This window comes from Larus michahellis, chromosome 9 (assembly GCF_964199755.1).
Source record: "Larus michahellis chromosome 9, bLarMic1.1, whole genome shotgun sequence".
In the NCBI taxonomy this organism is placed as follows: domain Eukaryota; kingdom Metazoa; phylum Chordata; class Aves; order Charadriiformes; family Laridae; genus Larus; species Larus michahellis.
The window spans coordinates 8,053,485-8,075,597 of record NC_133904.1 but is presented as its reverse complement, the minus strand read 5'-3'; positions in this window follow the sequence as shown (position 1 = coordinate 8,075,597).

The following is a 22,113-nucleotide window of genomic DNA, read 5'->3' as shown; positions in this document are numbered from 1 at the left end:
AATACAACACTCGTCACAGGGCACCAGTCCGTAGTTAGGAGGAACAAAAGAAAGATCTGCAGAGGAGGTGACGTGGAACTGACTTTCAAGGCCAGGCTGGACGGGGCTTTGAGCAACCTGGTCTACTGGGAGGTGTCCCTGCCCGTGGCAAGCGGGGTGGAACTGGATGATCCTTAAGGTCGCTTCCAGCCTAAACCGTTCTATGATTCTGTATGTTTCTATGCCTTCCAATGAACTTGGACTCTGTTTTTAGCAGTGTTTAGTCTGTGTTTACCAAAGGCAACAAGTACATACATGGTTATTATTATAAACTGCTTTGTGACACAGGCCACATTCAGATGCCCTGGTTGTAGGAACAGCGGATTCAGAAAGCACCTTAAACATCACTATCTGTCCCCACAAGAGTTTACGACCACAGCAAGAGCTAATGTAAACGCAGTTCCTTGCATGCCGCATGTCCCAGAAGTGACAACCAAGCTCCCATCACCCTCCTGTTGTTCACACAGTGCTCGGTTTCATCGCTGAAAGCAGGGCCCAAGGCTCAGAGCCTGCTGGGAACAAAGCCACGCTGATATTGTTGTGTTCTGCTCTTCAAAACAGCAGACTTCAACTCAGCATCAGTGCAATGTTGTAGTTGTGCCGTGAGATGTAAGACCACAAACAACAGGCGCAGGAAAAGTCTTTCCAATCCCACAGACAAATTTCCAGAATTACAAAGCTGTTGTTATTCCACACTGGGGAAAAAACAAAACCTTTTGAAGACTTTTGATGCCAGAAGGAGCTTAAGTCCATATCTGATTTCAGGGACTTGAATCGCAGGGCTTGCCTGTGCTGTACACCATGTCTGAAATCAGGAGCAGCATATCCACATCAGCATGATGCCCAAACTAATGATTCCTTTTTAAAGAGGATTATTCCTGGCCAACACAGGCATACAGTGCTGGGAACCACAGTGGTGGTGCACGGTGCAGTGCTGGATACATGTGTGAGCATGCGTGGGTGCTCGTATGCCTCTGCTTCACGCAGCGTGGTCCACTCGCCGCAATACATTTCCCATGACCTAGTTTACAATCCAGAGCAGGACACTATTCGCTGTTTTGTGGAGACTGCAATTCTCTCTCCTGCTGTCTCTTTCTGTCTCTCTCAGAGATCCTGGACTCAAAACTGAACCTAACAAACCAGCTATGAATACTACCGTGAACATTCCCATAAACATTTCCATTTCTGTGCACAAGATAACCTGTGCTGTGACCCTGCAATTTTTATGGGGTCTTATAGCACCAAACGTAGTCACCTAAGGCTGGGCAAAGTGAGAATCTCCATCGCAAGGAGCTCACTAACAAAATAGATGAGAGGAGCAATTTCCTTCTTGTTCACAGAAAAGCTTATTAATTACACACACCCCTTCAGGTCATGGGCACAGGCACTGTAGTACTGTCATGCACTTAGACTGGGAATTATTTCAAGGATTGAGCTCCTGGGAGAGTCAGTCGAGCCCTTTCCAGACCATCAGGAACGGCCAGTGAAGACTTTGTGTTTCTGGGTGGCAGTACCACACATGGGGATGGTGACCACCCTGTGCCCATTCCCTCAGTGACAGTGAGCCCCTGCAGGGCTGTAGGGGCCACACTTCAGGCTGTTAGGAATGAAGCAGGGTGACAGCTGATAGGCACTGGCATGGGAGACTTCCAAGGAGCACCAGTGTTGCTGATGGCTCCCTTTACAGGACTTGTTTACCTCTGATTCAGTGCTGTCCCAGCTGTATGACCCTGCAGCTGCTGTAATCCTGGAAGTGCTGGCATGGGCAAGAAATAAACTTCAAGCTTTTACTTTCTCAATGTTTAGTTTTCCACTGTTTGGATCTTTCCAGGTGCCCAAGATCCTTAAAGACAGAAGGTAAAAAAACCCTTTCCCTGTGAAGTTAAGAGCATCTCCTCACCCTCTGATTTCAGCAGCCAAGGGTTGCACGCCATCTCTCCCTAGAACAGGCCAGGGAGTTGCTGAAGGTGACCAAATGAAGATATCCCAGTCAAAATTTGAGGGTAAAAAAAAGCACCAAAGAAATGGGAGACGCTTTTTCTGGGGGTGCCGTGCACTTAGAGTGCATCTCCAAACACATGGACTCAGCAGCATGTGAACAGATTGCAGCCAGATTTTTGTGGCAGTTCCTTTTGGGAGCAGAAGCTTCTATTTGTGAAGAGATCACAAAGGCTGGGAGTGATTTTAACCTAGAAAGGCGAAATATAAAAGCATGAACCTGCTCCCATTGCAGTCCCTAGGTGTTTTGTCTTTCACTTTAAAGAAAGCGGGCTCAGCCTGTAAAGTGGGGGGCTTGCAGTTAAGAAAGAAAATGAACTCTGTGGTGAATCCTGACCTAATGCTCCTCTTTTCCCCTCGTCCTAGAGTGGGGGGAGAAATTTTTATGAAGGTAAAAGGCACATAATTTGGAAGTGATGAGAAGAAAGCTGTTGTTTTTTTAGCACATTGCAGGCACCCTGTGGAATTAGCTGTTGCAGCAGGTCAACAAGTCAAATAGTTTGCAAGGATTCAAACAGACTCAGATAATTTCGTGAAGACAGACAACCACTGGCAAGAGCACAACACCCAGCTAAAGGAGGCAGGAAGAGAATCAAGCTGCCTCCTTCAGACCCAGCTTGTCAGCCAATCTTGCCTGCAGAGAAGACGAAGGAATGGCCACTAATGCAACAGCACAGGAGGAATAGCCTCGGAGAAGGATAATGCATTTATTACGAAGTGCTATTAAATCTTACCCACTGCGACTGTTCTCCTCTCCCCCTTGGGATGCTGAAATAACTCTCTCCATCAGCTCCTGCTCTTAGCCTCATGGGTTGACAGAGCTCTTCAGGAGACAGAAATCTCATCCATGGGAAATATTTTCAGACACAAAAACCAAACTGAGTTACATTTGGAAGGACCAAATGAATTGTTTCCACACATCACATAAGGCTGCCTCTACATTAGCATTTTGATTCAGCGCAGGAGTGGGATTTTGAAGTAAATCTCCCAGTCATCAATTTGCCATGCACTGGCTCTGTTTGCAGAGCTGTTTTGATGCTCATAAACTAGATTCCTTTTGGAGAAAATTAAACCAGAAGCTCCACTCCAAATGTGCAGCAAATGGGGTCCAAACCCTAAGGCAGACATGAGACATAATGACAAAGTTGATGTCTGGTCCTCCGGACAGCTTGAATCACACGTACAATGGGGACACTTGATCCACGGTACCAGACTAGACGTAGCCAGAAATAAAACTGTGAAGCTTCATGTGGCACAGCAGAAAAGCCTCAGCACCAGCTGCTTCAGTCCACTCTTCCACTCCTACTGCACTGATTTTCTTGCTGGTCCAGATATAACCTACAAATTAGGTTACCTGTAGGTCTACACCTACAGCTTTCCCCATCTAGTCAAAGGAAGAGAAATGGAGAGAAATCCAAATACAAAGAAGGATTTCTGGCATCCCGGGATAAATAACAAAGGTAAATAGGGGTAATTTCTGCCTGGACAGGAAATGTCTGTCTGTCTCCATCAAGGAGTGATGGAGCTAACATCACAGGCGTTTTCTGCTGGTTAAAGCTACACAAGAAAGCTCCAGTCTTTTGTTCCCTTTTGAAGGAAATCTGTTGACTCACAGAGTTAAGCCATAAAAACCCCGAACATGCTACCAAATAACAGAAGATTCGTGACACATTCAAGAGAGGCAGCACCAGATAACAAACTTAAGACGCTTCATTTCAGCACTGAATACAGGAGAAAAACGCTAACCTTATTCTTTCTCTCTTTGCCTTTTGAATAGAAAAGCCCGAGTCCATGTGCAAGATAAATTTACTTATTAACTGAAATATTTCTTATGTCAGCTTGGTATATTTAGGCCTTCATTCTTGCATTCCTTTGGGTCATTTCAAAACTTTAAAGAGAAGACAAATGTTAGAAGAAAAAGATCTTTTTTTTTAAGATCCAACAGCCAACTAAATGTTAATCTTACATGTTTTTCTAGACTCAGGTCAAATCCATCATCTTTAATCCTTGGGGATCATCATCCTCTGATTTCTTCACTCAGCTTCCAAATCTTTTTCCTTAACAGAATTTAAACATTCCTTCAAAGTGGTTAAAGAACACTCTTTTTTTTTTTTGTATCAGAAATTGCCAGCAAGGAGGACCTCTATTGCTTCTGCTTTACTTATTTGCTGGAAATACTGGCAATTCTAGCCAGGATGGATGCAGCTTGGGAACAATGTTTACATGTTTGTAAGAAGGACGGAACTTTAATGGTTTTGATAATTGAAAAGGTGCCTAGTGGTTAGGGCTCATGCTGAAATGGTACATTCTTCAGATACGTTGTGGATTAACATTGAAGAAACATGAGATATCTCCTGGTTTGGTTTTTTTTCCCCTACCTGATTGTAACAATTCAAAAGCAAACCATATTTTCAATCCCTTCTACTCAAGCAAGAAATCTGCTGCTGTCACTTCATGCTGTGAGTTTCACGTCAGTCCCTGGCCTGTACAGAGAATCCAGAGCAAAATGATGGATCTCCAGCATCAGAGTTAACTGAAGCACTAAATTCCCCTCTCCCCAAAGCTTCTACAGCAGAGCAGCACACAGATAGTCCCGTTTAGATTTGGACCAGAAACCTGGGGAAAGGTTAATTTTCAGAACCTTGAGGTTTTCAAATCTGAGGTTCCAAACTCTGACTCTTCTCTAATGAGGAAGAGTTTCTGCATCTCTTCACGCACCAAGGGAATATCGCTCAGCTTGACCTCCCTCCGGCTTTATGATTGGAAGAAGCATGGTACACAGGAAGCAAAATCTCCAGACTGAAACACTGCCAGCAAATTCTCCCACTGAGTGTAAAAATGAGAGACAAAATTGGATTTCAACCAATTTAAAGTTTTGGGAATAGAATAGACTGTGGCCTAGCATACTGGTGCAGCATTATCCCTCTGATTCATTCTGGCAGCTTGATCAGGCTGCTCTCATTAATTTCAGTGCAGCAATATAAAAATCTGAAAATTGTCTCCAAGGCAAAAAAAAAAGAGGTCAATGGAGAGGAACCACTCTCTGTCAGCAAGACACCCTGCTTACGCACTGACTGGTCTATAAAGTCATCACTGAATGATGGATGGGTGCCACAACCCCTTTCTTACTCTTAAGGTGTCCCTTCAGACACCAGTGACATAACAACGTGTGTGGGGAGGTGAACTTGTCCCTGAACTTGTCCCCTGCCCATCCTATGGACAGCATAGCCACTGGCCAAGGCTTTCCAGTGCTGTCACTCATGCCCTCTCTGGGTTGGCACCAGTTTTCCTTTCCTTTTGGGATGCTACTGAATCCCACCAAACTGGGGTCCTTTCAGCAGTTCCACCCTTTGAGGAATGATCAATGAAACCAGAGTCCTTTTCTCAGGGCTCATCTCCCTCACAGTTTCCTGTAGGTCTGCAGCATGCCTGCGCATATCGTACACAGCACCTAAGTGCATTTTAAATAGCCTGGAAGTGGGTCACTTCTGCAGAGCTCCGAAACCCTTCTCTCTCCGCTGTCAGACAGAGGAAGCCACTGCTGCACTGTATCGTGTCTGCACTGAGTTGCCACTCTGATTTTCTCTGAGAGATTAAGCAGAGATTTATTGCTCCTCTTCAAGTTTTTTTATGCTGCCACCAAGCCTGGATTTCAGACTTGAGCTTGATTGGGCTTTAATGGATTTTCTACACAGCATGGCCATTGAACACCTCCTGTGTGCTTCTGGAGTGACTTTGCTGCACAGGGATATAAAGTGCTTAAATGGTAGATGGTGCTGTTACCCACTTAGCTACCAAGGTCTGGTTCTAAACCACGTCACAAAATTCATCTAGCGTTGCTCTCCCTGCTAGCACAATTTGCAGGAGCCAGTATCCATCTTTTCAGCTCAGGTTAATCAGCACTGGAAAATGTTATATCTTAGACAGGATATTTATTCATTTGTTACAGGGCTCAAGCAGGGACTAGCTCATGCTGTCAGGCTGCCTACCAAGAGCTCCTGCTTTGGACTGGAAGTAAATAGAAAAGAAAAAAATCAGTCCTTGGTGAGTCTCCATCCAAGGGGGAGCTTTGCAACCTGTTCTCCAGAGAAATAGGAAACAAAATAAAAAAAAAAAAACCACAGCAAAATTCAGCTGAGACAGTGATAGAATAGTGGAAGAAAGGCAGGTATTTGCATGACGTCCAGGATATCTGGACTCAAACCAATGCTCTAAAAGGTTATTTTGCCTGATCAGAGACCCACAGCAGGTTCAGCTCAGTCTGGACATTATTAACTATTTTGGCATGGGACAACAACAGGGATGGTCAAGAGGGGGCTGGGATTGAGGACTGCCACCAAAGGGCACGAGGCACATACCAGACTAGGTGACTGCAGCGGCATCATCAGCAGATGGGCTTCAGAGCTGGTGGGCACATAGTGCTGTGGGTCAGAGCTGGATGCTGGGCTGGCCCAGGACTGACTCAGCCTCCAGGGCAGGAGAAGGCAGTGAGGAGTGCTTTCCACATCGCGCTCTGAGAATCAGCAAGTAAACCCCCCAGACTATGATCTGCCCTTTGCAGATAACCTGTACACGACTGCAAGCCAGAGAGGGACTAGCAGCTTACAGTTTTCTCTCTAAAAGAAGAATCTAAACAGCTCCTATGAATATTTTGATTATCTCAGGTCTTCCAGAGCTGTGAAGAGATTGAATTTCCTCTTTAGTGTTTGCCCATTGCCTCTTCAATAGATACAAGCTTCACCAAGCACCCACACTAAATCTGCCAACACTTATTTTCCACCATCTGCATAGTAATTGCACTAGGAGCTGAGTTTAATATCCTTAAATTCCCATTTTGACACGCTGAAGAGCTCCTGGCGCACAAGGTGCAAGGGGTTATTTAGTCTCAGATTATTGACCCAGAATGAAGAAATCCAAGTACCGGCTTTCCTCACCCTCCTTCCCCCACCTCAGTGGCTCTGTCAATTAAATATTTCCTATCTCTTCAGCAGAGACAGCTTCCCTATCACCTGGTCCATCCTCCCCACTGTTATTTGCTTAGAAGTTCTCCTTCCAGCTGGGTCCTTCTGTATATTTGTATGATGGTCTGCAGTGGATGTTTTCCCTCTTCCTTCATTTTGTCCCAGACCATGTTTTCCCAACACATTCCTGTGTTGCTGGGCAGGCTCTTGGTGCTTCCCCATGTCGAACTGTCAGAGAGTGACTAGTCTGTGAGATGACTTTCTCTGCTGACCCTCTTCCCCCAAGGTGCCCCAAAGCCAGATCTCACTGTGCCCCCCAGTAATCTGAATAAAGTTGCAATTTTTGCAGCTTGGACCTATGCCTATCTGTAATTCATAAAGTAGAGTTTTTTCTCGGAGGAACCCTCCTTCTGCTTCCACCCAAAGAAAGCACCCTTGAGGGCTGTGAAATGGGCTGATTTACTGGTGGAGGGGTGGGGAGGCCATGGTGTGGATCCTTTACTGATGAAGGCCTTGTTCCTTCATTTCTGTGAACATATCTGTAAAAAATAAAGATGCTACCTCGCCTTATGTCACTTAAGACTAAATGCAAAACTCATCTCTTTGACTTGGCTTTCCCAAAATACACTACCAACACCCACACAGCCCCTCAGGCAAACCCCTGTCCCCCATGGAGCTCCCCTAGACCTCCCTTTCTGTAACTTCTGATAGCTTGGGATTAGGTGTCTTGATCCCAAGCTTATCCTGCCATTCCCACTCATTCACTCAGAAATACAAATCCTTTCACAACACAAAAAACCTCCACCTTGGGGTATCTGGAGATAAAATCTTAGTGTATGAGACAATTAAAAGTTCAGGGCTGGTGGTAAATCAGGTAATTGATTCAGCCCCACCACCTCAGTGCAATTCAAAAGCTTGTTAACCTTTGCAGGCAGGTCTGTGTCTGAGCACGCTGCGTGGTCCAGCTCTGCACCACTGGCCAGTTATTGCTCTGGGTGCTCTGACATGTCTTTTCCATCAAGCAGACTCAAGAGGATAAATCTGCTTTGCGGGCAGTGATCTGGATGACAGTGAAACATTGCCAGCTCGCCCACGTCCATGCAGTACACTTCTCCCAGGCATCACCTTGCTGAGAGTGGAGCAGAGCTGCCCCTGTTCACTGCTTGAAAGCTCATCTTTAGAGATAGGTGAGGCTGCCTCAACACGAGCTTCTGTGCAAGGGCATGGACAGTATAAAAATACCTGTCTGAATATGTCCCAGCTAGGATTTGGCTCTGTATGCTACTGAAAAACAAGCCTGGTAATAAATGTATTCTTCAACCTTCCTCCATGGAAATGGTGCAGCTCAGACACAACACAGAAAAACAGTCCTTTGTGTTGGATCTTCCTTGTACGTGCACTGAGCATGGCTTGAATGGGGGATGATACTGACAAAAGGCTCCCGTCACTTTACGTGAGGGACAAGCTCCATCCGTACAAGGATGCTGTCACGCCTGATGTAGTCTAGCAACTGGCAGGGGACCGGCAGACCTTTCCCGAGTTCAGTCTGTGTGGGTGTCACGCAGATCTCCCTCAGGAAGCTGCACAGGGAAGGAAACTGCTAGTGAAATAGAGATCTGCAGCACAGGCACCATCAGAGAGGAGAAATTTGGCCTTGCACAGGAGAATAGATGGAAAGCTGCCCCGCTCCTCGCAGCAGAGGTCAACGCAAGCCTTTTCAAAATGCATCTCTTCTCCTAAAACTAGAACATTTTTTTTTTCTAAGCATGGTGAATTCATCTTCACTGCAGACATCAGACCTCAGCACTCAGAACAAAGGAGCCTGTACTATGTAGCACAGTTGCTTTTTATGTCTTTATTTTTATTAGTATGCAATGCCACAAAAGCATTTAGTTGAAATAAAACAGTAGTTAATGTTAAAATAAGCCATAAAACACACTACGGAGCTCATATTTTGTTTAAGATTTACTAAACATATGGGAAAGACAAAAGCCTTGGAGGATTTTCCATTAATACAAAATATTATTTACTCTTTGTCAAGGGACAACTCTCACTAAGTGTTTTAGAACACATCATTACCCATCAAAAGCTTGAAAACTCCTTAGATTTTCTGAAAGTTTAATAGCTAGTGAAATGTTGCAAAAAAATAGCAAGCCTCCTGTTTTACAAATTCTGTAGTAACTTTTAATGTCAGGAATCACATGAACACAACACCCACAAAAGAAGATTCAGATCTCGTTTGGAGAACCAGTTGCCAGAAACAATAAGGAGCAGACACCAAAACCGACAGGAAACAGAAACTGAAGCAGGGTTCTCAAGTGCTTGAGCTGACACAAGTGCATAAATATAGCAACAGGGTGAAAAACCTAAGTGGTTTAAAATTAGTTTGGTTCCCTTACCATTGAAAATAGTCATTTATTTAAGCTACGTGGTTTTGTCTACCCATCAAGTAATTCAGTATTGAGCGGCTACGAATAGTACATGTGTAGAAATGTTATAATTTTGGGATAAGAGAAGACCTTACTACTCGTAAGTTTACCCTGCTGAAAATCATTGCAATTCCTACCCTGCCTAAATCAGAATTAAGTTCCATGTTCACACAAGCCCTCGGAGCCCACTTTCCAGGTCCAATCCTCAGAAGCCCCCCATTACTTTGGCATATAAGGTAAGATGTACGGAGAAAGCACATCCAGAGGCACAAATGAACATTCAGGCTCTCATCTTCCCTAGTGCACTTCTGCCCTCTCCCATCAAGTTATGCAGATACTCGGGTGCACGTATAACCCCGTGGCAGAAATAAATGCTGCTCCTGCCTTCGCACAAATTGGAAACGAAGTGCACCTGACTAATGCCTCTGCTGCTGCAGCTAGGAAGACAGAGGAACATATTATTCAGAGGTTCCCTCTTTTCTTCATCTGTATGCATGTTGCATAATGTGTAGCACTTTAACATCAGGACCAAAATTTTTATTATGCAAACTTATTGTGACTATCAAGTTCTCGTTTAGCATTAACAAGCTCTGAAAGTTACTATTAAATGTGTCACTTTAACTTCAAATTGAAGCCTATGTATTTTTAATTAATAAGTAGATGTATATGAACATAGCAGACGCTGCCATTAACTATCTTATCGGGTTAGGGAATGGCAAGAGTTCTTCCCCAGCACCGGCTGTGAGAGCATATTCTCCTTTTATAAACTTGGAAACCAGTGTACAGTCACATGCATAACAAAAACCAGGCTGTGGCTCCAGAGGAGAGGGCACACTTAATTAGACCTTTCATTTCATCTGTGTTTCTGATCTCCACCTCCTCACTCCCATGATTTTGCCCTTTTCTCCTCTCGTTCCCATCTGCAGCTGGAATCAAAGGGTGTACGTAGGAGGGGTGGCGTGGGCAGGGTTTCAAGGGGACGGTAAGATGCTTCAGCTGGCTGATACATAAGAACAAAGAAGCCACTGGAAGGCTCCCAAAGGCTGCAGCGCACAGCCAGAACATGGAAAGGAACTGGGGGAAGAAGCATCCTCAAAGTGCTGTTGCTTTCCATCCTCTGAGCCAGCACCTCACCTACTACACATGAGAGCAGGCCTTTCCGAGGTGAAGGAGAGTATTCACAGAAGGCAAAGGTTCAGTATCTAATCTTCATATCGTCTGGAAAACCACCTTCCTTCCCATGGTAAATTGTCTTAGATGGAGTTGGCTGTGACACAGATGCTTGTCGTCCCTTGACTCTGTAAAAAGGGATGGGATATTCAGGACCCTTCTTGGTGGAAACCCTGAACCCCTTAAAAACCTCCTGGCTTTGGGCAAAAATTACCAGGAGTACTAACACCTTGGGCACTACACCCAGTACCTGGACTTCCTCTGGTCTTTGAAGACCGGGAAGGGGATGTAAGGAGAAGCAAAGAGATTATTATCTTCAATAACAAGCTGTTGCTGGAAAGGCGGGATAAGCTGATTATGGTGCAGTCTGGGTGTAATTTTAAATAATTGACAGAGCACTCAGAACTCATATCAGGATCCTTTTTCACTGTTCATGCATCAAAATGAATTAAAGACATTAAATAAATGTATTTGAAGGGTGAAGTATATCGAGCTGGTAAATGGATACAATCTGATATCATGCAAATTCAGATCAAGTAGCAGGAGATGGTGTTGCTTGCAGTGCCTCTAGCTAAAAACAGCAGTGGAAGGAGGCTGCATCTAGTCCCTGCTGCCATTGCTATTGGGCTTTGTTAGCTGTATCTCAAAGCCTGCTGCCTTTCAGACCTAGATCATCACCCAAAAGAAGGTGGGGATTTGCTCTTTGCTCTGCTCCCAGTAGCCCCCGAACCTTGTCATTCTAGGTCATGCATGCTCTTTTTAAATAGGTTCCTCGGTGTCACTTGATATATGTCAGATATAAAACTAGGAAAGACGAAGGTCCCTAGAGCCTTGACTGAAAACAGAAAGCATCATTAGCTCAAACTCTTTAAGCTCCCGTAGATTACAGACCATTGAATTCAACCCTGGTATTTCTGCTGAGTACAGGAATTTGTGCCTGGCTAAACTGTCCAGGCATCTGATCTGGGAACTGAAAAGATCTTCAGATGAAGAAACTACAGCTTCCCTCCATAGTTCGTTCCAGTGGTTAATTGTCCTCATTATCAAATAGTATGCCTAATTTCTCATTTGAATTTGTCTGGCTTCAGCTTGCAACCATTGAGTCTTGCTGAGACTTTCTGCACTAGATTAAAGAGCCTTTTGACACTACTTATTTTATTCTTATAAAGGTATTTATACACTCAAGTTAAGTCACCTTTCACTTCTTCGTTTGATGAACTAAACAGATGAGCTTTCCATGACTTCTAATTATGCGGTGTTTTCTCACGGCACCAAGTCACTTTGGGATGTCTTTTCTGATTTTTCAGTATCAGGCTGCTAACATAGACACTTATGTCTAGATTCAAGAAACTAAATTTCACCTATCAATTCTTACTGCTCAGCTACGCGACTTCAGAGGCACCTCCTTAGTAGAAATCCTCTTGCTTAGACATTTAATGCTCGTTCTAGGTCATTTCTCATTGCATCGCACTGGGTGTTCACATTGAGTTATTTGTCCACTCCCACCTCAAGATCCCCTCGCAGTCCCTGCGTTCCTGGAGAAACCACTCTGCCTGCAATCTTCCTCCTACTTCTGTTACCTGTCGCATGACTATGTCAAAAGAGGACGATAAAAAGACAAATAAGAGAATCACGATAAAGACCAGGGGCGGGGGGGGAAGTCTGGTAAAAACAAACGTCGGAGCTGAGGGCGAGTGAGTCACTGTGTGGATTAGGAACGCCTGGGTGAATATTACCCCTGTTCAGCTGACTCCGGTGACGCACAGTCATTTCTCTGCCTCAGAGGATCATCACTGGCTCTACCTTGACATGTTCAGAAGGCTCTCACGAGGCTGACAAGCATCAACCTCTGCAGCTCCAAGGAGGCGAGGGACTATGTGGCTCTGTCAACTCAGACACTCAAAACAAAGAATGTCAAATGTGTTGAAAATACTGCACCCTGCTCTCTGTTCCCGAAGGTTTAGGAGAATACAAATAAACTTGATGCACACATGCCTAAACCAACACACTGAATCACACGGCTGCTAAACCCATGCAGCTAATTAGTAGGCTGACACATTTCTGATTGCAGGCCAGATAACTGTAGGGGAGAAGGGATGCGTACGCGGAGTGTGGGTATTTATATGTGTCTGCATCCTCACTTAAAAGGGTTAAGGAAATAAAGGAGTTCTTCACACCCTTCTGCTTCGAATTTCACTTGTCAAACCAAGAAACCACTTTGGATTTGCTCTGATATCCGTTTAATTTCTGGTTATTTTTCTCTGACACATGCAGCCCGCTGGTGCCAATTATGTAGGTTACATTTCTGCCAACTTTACTGTGATATTGCCTTGAATAATTTACATGAGCATGCTTCATATGCTTATGTGCTGCTCTGTGTGTGTACATGTGTGTTTCTGTGGGTGTGTGTTGTCTCTTCCCATTTTTTAAGCTATTTAAGCAAAGAAGTCTTATGTAAGACACTGGTTGAGGGATGAAGATGTCTCCATTAAGTCTAAGGGAAAGGGAAATCTTACCCAGAGAGGGACCACAGTAATTCCATTGTCTTAAACATCCATTTTTACAAAACTAGTAAATTTTATGGGTGTCTTTTCTCAGGTAGGATGAACAGGAATACAGGAATTTAAGTCAGTCTCTTTTGGTCCCATTGGTTTTAGTGTCCGTATCTTGTGGATATCAGCAAAGCCTAAATTGTGGTTTTGCTGAATTTTTATAATCTACCTGGCCACTCCAGCATTGTCATGGTCCATTGCTATAATCTAACTCATCACCAATTTCACCAGCTGGCAAAACCAGCAACAGTGGTATTGTCTACTTTCCAGGCAATGAGCATCTTAATAGGCAACAATTAAATATTCATTTAGGAGCTGATGGAACCAAGTCACAGGGGATTCAGCCCTTCTAAAAGCCCTATTCCACCAACAATTGTCTCACTCTTGCAACAAGTTTGCGTCTCCAAATTACGGCTCTAATCCTTTTTGCCTCAACAGCTAGTAGGATTTATGCCTTTATATTTCTCTCCCCGTCCCCATCACTGTCTAGGGTTATTCGCAGGATGAGATGGTAAGGAGAATGCCGGTAGTTCTCCCTGTCCAGCCAGACACGAAAAGCACTGATTGGCTTCCAAAGAGGGGAAGAAAAAGACAAATCAAAGAAGGACTGAAGTAAGAGGACATTTGGGGGGCATGTGGGGCATTCACTTACATTAAATTTCCTTTATTCCAGCTATAGTAATAAAATTCCCAATATACTGCCACTTCATCTCGTTTGTCGAATTCTGCTCTGATGGGCAGTTAGTTGCAAAGGATCCCTTTCATGGCAGGAGGAGGGTGAGAAAGAGCTTCTTTGTCTTCAGAAAGAAACCATCTCTGCTTTTGAACTACTTCCTTCAACACTGATAAAAAAAGGCCTTTCATCCTCCTTCAAGTGCATCCATTTTAAGCTGGAGTCAGTCAGCTTTTCAAAGTTAACACAACTCGATCAAAACTGAGTTAGCCTTGGAAACTGCACATTAACTAGAATTTGATGTTAGATTAAGGAAGCAGAGGAAAAGTACAATGAGAAAAGTTCTCTGACTCTTTAAATATCTCCTGTAGGAAGCACTCAGGCACTACCTCATCTTTTCTGCAACTCAAAGGAGAGGGAAAGACAATACAGCGTAGCTATTATTTAGACTTAATCTGGGAGGGATATGCCAACTCAGATGCTCTTCTACAAGAAGTCTGGCTGATGTCGCGAGCCCTTTGTGGGAGTACAGCTAGTGCTGGAAGCTGCTGGAGGAAAATAAGGATGCGAGAATTCTGCTTAGCCCACATCTTTGTGGTAAAAGCACATGTTTTCCTCGTGGCACTTTTACCCTCCACCCTGACTAAAGGCATCGTGGCACAAAACACATCAGCTAAAGGACTAAAAAGTGATTTTGGTTATTGCATCTGAGCAGGTGTTGGCTTGTCAGTTTGGCTTGTTGATAAAGTAAATATATATGGATCATCTGGGGAGAAGCAGCCCAACCCATGAAAAACAATCCATCATTTTGAGAGACCAAGTTATTTCTATATAGACCACCAAACAGTAAATAGTTTTTGGATGCTGCCAGCTTGGCCGTAAGGGGCCTTATTTCTCTCAGATAACATTTTAAAATAATTCAGCTGCAGAGACTTCTGTAAAGTCACAATTAGCATGAGAGGAAAATGAAGTTCATAATGTCTTTGTGCTATTTATATTCTGAAACTGACGTCCTGATACATCTCATCCTACTGCGTTGTACCACTAGGAAAATTTATCCTGGTCTCTATCTCTTCTTTAAAGTATTTTATTGCAGAGAGTAGAGAAATATTACAGACAGAAAAGAGAGACTAATTTGCAGAAACAGAAGTAACTGCAACCTAGTGTTGCAGTATGAAATTATGAGTATGATAGTGTGGGTATTTCAACCCATAAAGCAATTTCTGGATGGTCCTTCAGGGAACCTGTAGCAAAATTAAGCCCCATAGGTTCTCTTAGAGGGGCTGGTAATATTGTAGCTGCAAGAGTCCGTGTATTGCAGACCTTAGTGACTCTTCTCAGCCCTATTGCCTGTGACGTGCTTCTTAAGACAAATATTACACAGAACGAGCTAAGACAATTTCCTGTGCTTTAGAGGCAATTTACTAAACCTTTCTTTAAGAAGGGTTAGCACATATTTTTAATGATAGGGAAATCTCCTCAGTGCCCAAGCTATAATTTTATTGAATATTCCACTGTAGGTTATACACATTTACGAGAGTGGAAATAATCACGTAATTATGGTTGCCACCTAAATTATCGTGTGTTTTTCTTATTTATTCGGTCAATTTCTCCACTAGAAAGCAGTTCTCAAACCACAGTCTACAGAGAAATCCTGAAATCACAGCTTCTACACTACAAGATCTAAAATGCTCTATCTCAGAAATGCTTTAATGCGTTTGAACCCAACCAGAGGTTTCCAAAAGAGCAGCTTCAGGTACCCGCACTGGTCCCATAGCACCCTTGCTACCAGGGGCCAAGCCGACAGCTGGCGTAAGCAGACATACCTTCTTCCGTTTCCACTTGTGATGCTTTATTTGGCATAATTGTCCCAAGAGCAAAAATGTGCGCTGTGAGAAGGGGAGAGAAATCCTACTCTGATATTTGGGGGAAAAAAAATGTACCTATTAGAGGGATGTTTGCACTGAAATCACGCGGGCTGAGAGCAGGAGGCCTCAGCCCATAGGGAGACTCCCTGTGGCAAACAGGTATTGCTTTTCCAGCCTCCTGGCTCCTGATCCTTCCGGAGAGCGGCTCTTGGCCATCTCCCTGCCCGACGCCGTCAATCCGGAGGCGCGACAGGCCCATGAGTGATGTACGAGCGGCGACTGCCATCTCGTGGGCGACCAAACCACGACGCTCCAGCTGCCACCACCAACAGCCCCGCAAGCAGCAACCACGCAGGGCGAGGCAAATAATTCGGCAGCGTCAACAAGGCAGTAAGACACCCGAAGTCCAGCCGAAATAGCACTGGTGGCCAAATTTCCCATCTTCAGATGTTGACTCAGCGTGTCTTTCTCCTACCTCGTTAGCTAGCCAGAATGCAAGGCTTAGAGCAGACAAACAACCCTCCACTTTGAGGTCAGGCAGGTGAAGGCGCTGAGTGTCTTTTAGATGGTGGTACCTCGACATCCTGAAACCAGCGTGGGCACATCACAAGTGTTGTTATCAAATCTGCATTATTGTTGTTCTCCACACAGCCAGTGTCAGGGTCTCGTTGTCCCAGATCCCAGGACATTACAGGAAAGTCCTTAATCTGGAGTGTCAGATCGCCACCCTGCAAAAAAGTACTCATACTTTAGATATTTCATACAATTAAATAGAAAAGTAAGTCCTAAATCTTCACAAGATTGGGGCCGAGGAAGCCTAACCTGCTATTATTTTTCTTTTCTAGTGGGTGTCACACTTCAGTGGCTTCAGTGAGTAAAGGTGAGACAAATCATTTAGTGGCACATTTCAGAGTACATTTTATTCCTTTTTGCTCCCAGCTGCAGTTGCCTATGCACTGCGCTTTGCAACACCCTCGATCCACAGCGCCCAACAAGTTCTACAGTCATTTCCTCATGTAAGAGATGTCAACATGAATAAGGACAGCTGAGTAAATCACAACAGGGAAAAGTTAAGTGACATGCCCAAAGTCATGAAATGAGTCATTGGAACATGTGACACAGAGGACCCCACTCTCATAATCACATAATACATTCCTGCTTACTCTCCATAGCATCAAAAAAAATTCTGCCATCAGGGGTATCAGAGCAACCTCATTAAAACCAATGAGGCTGCATGGATGTAAATGGGGACAGAATTTGGCCAGCTCACATTCTATAGCATTTGTAGATGTCTTTTTATAGACTATTTAGCTGCAATTATCCTTCAGTGCTGAGCCAAATGCACATCTGATAAAAGCCACTCAGGGTAGTAACATCCGTAAACATGACAGAAAAGGATCAACTTTAACATGTTTTTAATACATGCATCCACATCTTCTTCCAGCAAGACTCACAGCAAGGTACCCCCTCCAGAGGACTTTTTCTTTCTTTGAGGCTCTTCCCCACTTTGATTTCAATCAGCTGAGACACTCTTTCCTTTGTAAAAGCTTCTTCAAGCCTTCCAGAGCTCAGTAAACCACATCTCTGCTGCAGATCTCCTGCTGTAATCCACCTCCCCAGCACACACCCACTCTAAGCAACTCCACCTCCTTGCAACTCCACAGCCTTCATCTCTCCTACTTGCAGTCCCTCATGGCCAGCTTGAGCTCTGTAGTCACCTGCTTCAGCCCAGCTGGAAATAAGAAACACTGGTCCGGCTTCTAGCAGAGCTAAATTTGGCCTCATATCCCTCAGCCAACCACACTTAGAGCCTTCCTACCTCCCTCATGGTTCTGGGGAAATCCTTACCCTGCTGAAGTCAACTGAAAAATTTCAAATAGAAAATAGACCTCAAAGGAGGAGGACTTCATCCCTGGTTTAAGGGGTTTGATGTCATTTTCCAGCACTGAGGGGGGGGGCCCGTTTTCCCAGCTAGACCTGTCAATCTCATCACAGTCTGCCTTAAGTGCCACCCAACAGCACCAGGAGACAACAGAGACAGCTTGCAAGCCTGCTCCACTTCTAATTCAAAACGTTCTTAATCTCGTCTTCCCCTCATCCTTTTGGAAGACATTGGTCCCACGCCACTGCTCTTCGGGGTGGTTGTTGTTTTCCCTAAAAGGCTGTTGTGCTGACAAGCCTGTTATGTTCTTTCTATAGGTGCATTGATGCTTTCTCAGGAGACAGAGGTTCATTTGACTGATTCTTCCGTACACACCAGCTATAAGACAGTTTGCCATTCTGTGTGGGGAAAAGAAGCCATTGCAAAATAGTGAAAGCATGTGAAAAAGGAGTCTTAGAACTCCATCCTCCCTGCAGCTTCATCCTGGTAGGGAAAGTTAGCCTGGGAACAGACAAAACGTAATGGAGAAATAAAATGCTTTCTAATGCATGACTGGAATAAAGAAGCATGACACAGTTAGCTTGGTGTAGCATTCTGATCAGTCAGATGGCAAAGACATCATGCTTCACTTAGCCCCAATGTGCCCACTGTGTGACAAGTATGAAAAGATATGTGGAAGGGAGAGGAAGAGAAGGCTCTTCTGGTCCGAAAGACCTTTCTGGCCCCTGCTGCACTCACAAAAGGGGCCCTGAATAGAAACCCAAATGAGCCTGGGGAATATTCATACGATCTTAATGTACCATGACTGCTGCCTACCAGCTCCAGATAAGTTGGATTAATAAACTGCCTTTCGCTTGTGACACCTCGGCATGAATTTTGCATTAGGCTCAATTCAGTAAAGTTCACAACTGACACGCTTCCTTTTATGACAATCCTTTTCAATTGTTTTTTGCACTCGGATGTCATAAAGATGTTTGAGCTTTTTTTCTGGCAGGGAACTGTCTTTTATCTTGAAAAAGAGCTTTTATAACCCACTCATGCCGATAGCACTCTTGAATTAAGTTGGAAGGCAAAGCCCCTAGTCCGTTTATACTATTAGCAAGACAGGCATTTTTTAGTGTCAATGAAAGCGGTGATGTGCTTGCTTCAATGCCGGGCTTGTCACAGCCCAAAATTTCAATGCAATGGGGGTGGGGGCTGATTAAAACACGAAGAGGACACGATGTGATAAGATCAGCGGAACCTTTTGGAGTTATTAATACAAGGCGAGTGGATCATGTCTGCCAATTAGAGCTTACATGGCACTCGCTAAATTTATCAGACCATGAATCTGTTCTTCTTTAATTGATAAGCAGGTGGCGCGGCTGATCTGCATCCAGATTCTGCAAGGAGGGATAAAAGTGGATGGATGGATGGATGGATGGATGGATGGATGGATGGATGGATGGATGGATGATATGATTATGAGATGTGTTTATCTCTTAATTATGCACACTAATTAGCTATTACCTCTCTCAGCAACGGCTGCTCAGGTCAGGGATCATTTGAAATATGGATCTCTATTGGCGCCAGGTGAAAATGAGGGGTCTAGGTTTGGGGGACTATTTAGGAGAGAATTTTGCTGCAGCCTGACAAAATAACAGAAATCAAAGCTGGCCGGAGGATTTACATTCCTGACCTGAGATGCAGACTCAGAGCCATTACATAAAACCCGGTCCTGCAAAACCTTACAGGACTCAGATAAAGTCAGCTCCTGAACAGTTTCATCCGTGAAATAGGGAAAATACTACCATAATACTTTTTTCTCTTACCCTTTGTCTTTTGGGCCTCTTTAGACAAAATGTCTTTCAGAGAAGGAAATGCTCCTTTCTGTGCACAGAGTCTTGATCTCACTTGGGGTATCACACACGCTCAAAAACATCTAGTTGGGCTGCAAAGACGGAGCAGGCTTATGTGTGCAAAGACGCATTACCCCTCCACTCTCTATAGCTCCCACCATTCACCCCCCGGCTACATGAATGGGAATTTGGTGCCACGCTACAACCCCAAATGCACTCTAGCTCCATTTTTTCCCCTGAGCATGAGCGGGAGCAGATTTAAGGCTTGCTTTGTGGAAGGGAAACACATTTTCTAGACAGCAGGTTCAAAGTGGCTCCCTTCCTCCACGAAATTATCAAAGAAGATGGAAATGTCAACCTTGAAATGATCTAAGCACCTGATGACCCTGAAACATCTCAGCTTAAATATATGGAAGACAACCTGGAAAGAGTAGGCAGGTTTCATCCATGTGTACTTTGGATGACCGCTCCCCTGTGTTTCATAGCTTCAATTTGGTAAACCACAGATTGGTTCTACAGCTTATCCCAAATAAGCCATCAAGACCTATCTATCACCTCAAAATTGGCCTGGAAAAGTGATTCTTCAGTTATATAAAATGTACTGCAATTCTTTTTATTCTTATGACGACAGGTGTCTTGGTTGTGCTGCAGCACACATAAAAATGACTTAAATCAGTTCTTTGCATAACCAAGGCAGGACTTCAGGGCTATCTATACAGATTAGTCTGACTCTGCTCCCTTCTAAAGGGTCAAGTCTCCCGTTTTTCACCAGGAGCAGAGCTCCAATTTCTGACTTATCAGGTGCCCGACTGTAATAACATGATTTTTACATGTTTAGTGCTGGTTCTCTCTTGTTTGGGTTGTGAGTAGGGAACATTTCAAGGGGAAGAGAAGATTATGTGATCTATAGATCTATAGAGGTCTGGGGCTTCTCACAGGCCTCAGAGGAGAGGGTTGATGCAGTCAGGAATTATGAGCCATAGGAAGGAAAAGGACACATCAGTCCAGGAGACCTTTCTAGGCTCTTATAACTTTAGAAAAACATGATCCTGCAAACCCTTATCCCTTCAAATCAGCCACGGACCTTGCTGTTTTGAGCAGCTCCTTCCCTCCCTCCCTCCCCTAGAAACACCATCATATGTTTGATGTGGTGTTTCCATAGCAACATTTAATTAATATAAACCCCCTGCCCCCTGCACAGCGCAGGTAGTATCTGCAACTAGCATTGAGCGTGAAATAAAAGCAAAGAGTTCCGGCAGCAAAAGGCCTCGCTCCAATCTCAAGTGTGTTTACAACAGCGGAGCGGTGCCTGTGCACTGAGGAAGGGAAGAGACGCTCTGGCTTTTAATTACATGAGATGTACATAGCAGGTAATTAATACTGAGCAAAGTCCGGAGATGCCTGAGCTTCCAACCCTCTGATCAGCAGCGCAGCACCTTGGATCACGCATGTGGTACGCAGCAGCCCCGTGGGCGATGCAGCATCCTCTGAACACCTCCCTGGTACCCCCGATGCACAGTGATTTGGGGACAATGACCAGGGCTCCTTCTCCACCTGCCACCACAGCCGTTCCCCCCAGTCCCTCCTCCCTCAGTGTCTGAGAGGTCAGGGCCCAGATGTTTGATTATCACCCCACACACCCTCTCTCTCCTCCTTTGGGAGCCATTTTAGCATCTCTGGATGGAAAGCATGCAGGCTGCAATTACGGCCAGGCATTAGAAACAAACGGGCTTTAATATTTATATGAATTGCAGATGTGTGGAGACACTTCTGCTAATAAATTCTGAGCCATAAATGGATCAGGCATGTGATGTTGTGGTTTCTAAAGATAACAAAGCCTCTGTGTTCTTGCTCATTCTGGCAGAGCACCTTCACAGCACAGAGCTTCCAGGGAGTTAAGAACAGGTGAGAAGATGCGTAGACATAGAGGAGAAGGCACAGTGCTCCCTCAGAGCCACTGAACCCCTCTTCTGATTTCTTTGGTTCACTGTTTGTCTAATTTAATATGAAAGTATCTAAGAAGTCATCTGGAATAAGGCCCCCTGAGCTGGGGCTGTCAGTATACCTACCGTCTTGCATAGCCCCAGGGATCACAGAGATTTTGGGGTAAACCACTTTGATTATGAGACACCATCCAGGTAGACATAGACACAGACCAGTCCACAAGGTCTCCTCTCCTCCTCCATTTTAATGATCTAACCCTTGCTTTTTTGTTCAAGTAATACTTCTGTAGGTGGCAGAGGGATTCCTGTGGGCCCACCATTCTCTACATCCTGACGTGATACCTATGGCTTTCCCAGAGACTGGAGTAATTGGGCAGAGAGAGAAGGAACGATTCTACCATAATTCTTTTTCCCTTTAATTTTCACTTAGGAAATCACAGTAAGGAGAGAAAGGGGTAGGAGAGGAACCAACAAAAGCCAAAATGAAACGACAGACTGTCATTCCTAGAAGGAAGGAGGAGCAGGCAGATACTCAACCAGATACCTCTGAAAGAAGGTGATGCTCAGACCCTGCTCTGGAGACCATGCGTTTCCCAGCTGCCTCACCTGATGCCTCTGAAAACTCATTATAAAAGACAGAGAACATCTGTCTCCCCCTTGGTGCGTGAACATGGGCTTTCATTCCCATCCCTTGGGTTTTCTGGTCTCCTATGGGAAGCTAAGGTAAGCCAGAAGCTACAGGAGATATCCACTACTGTTC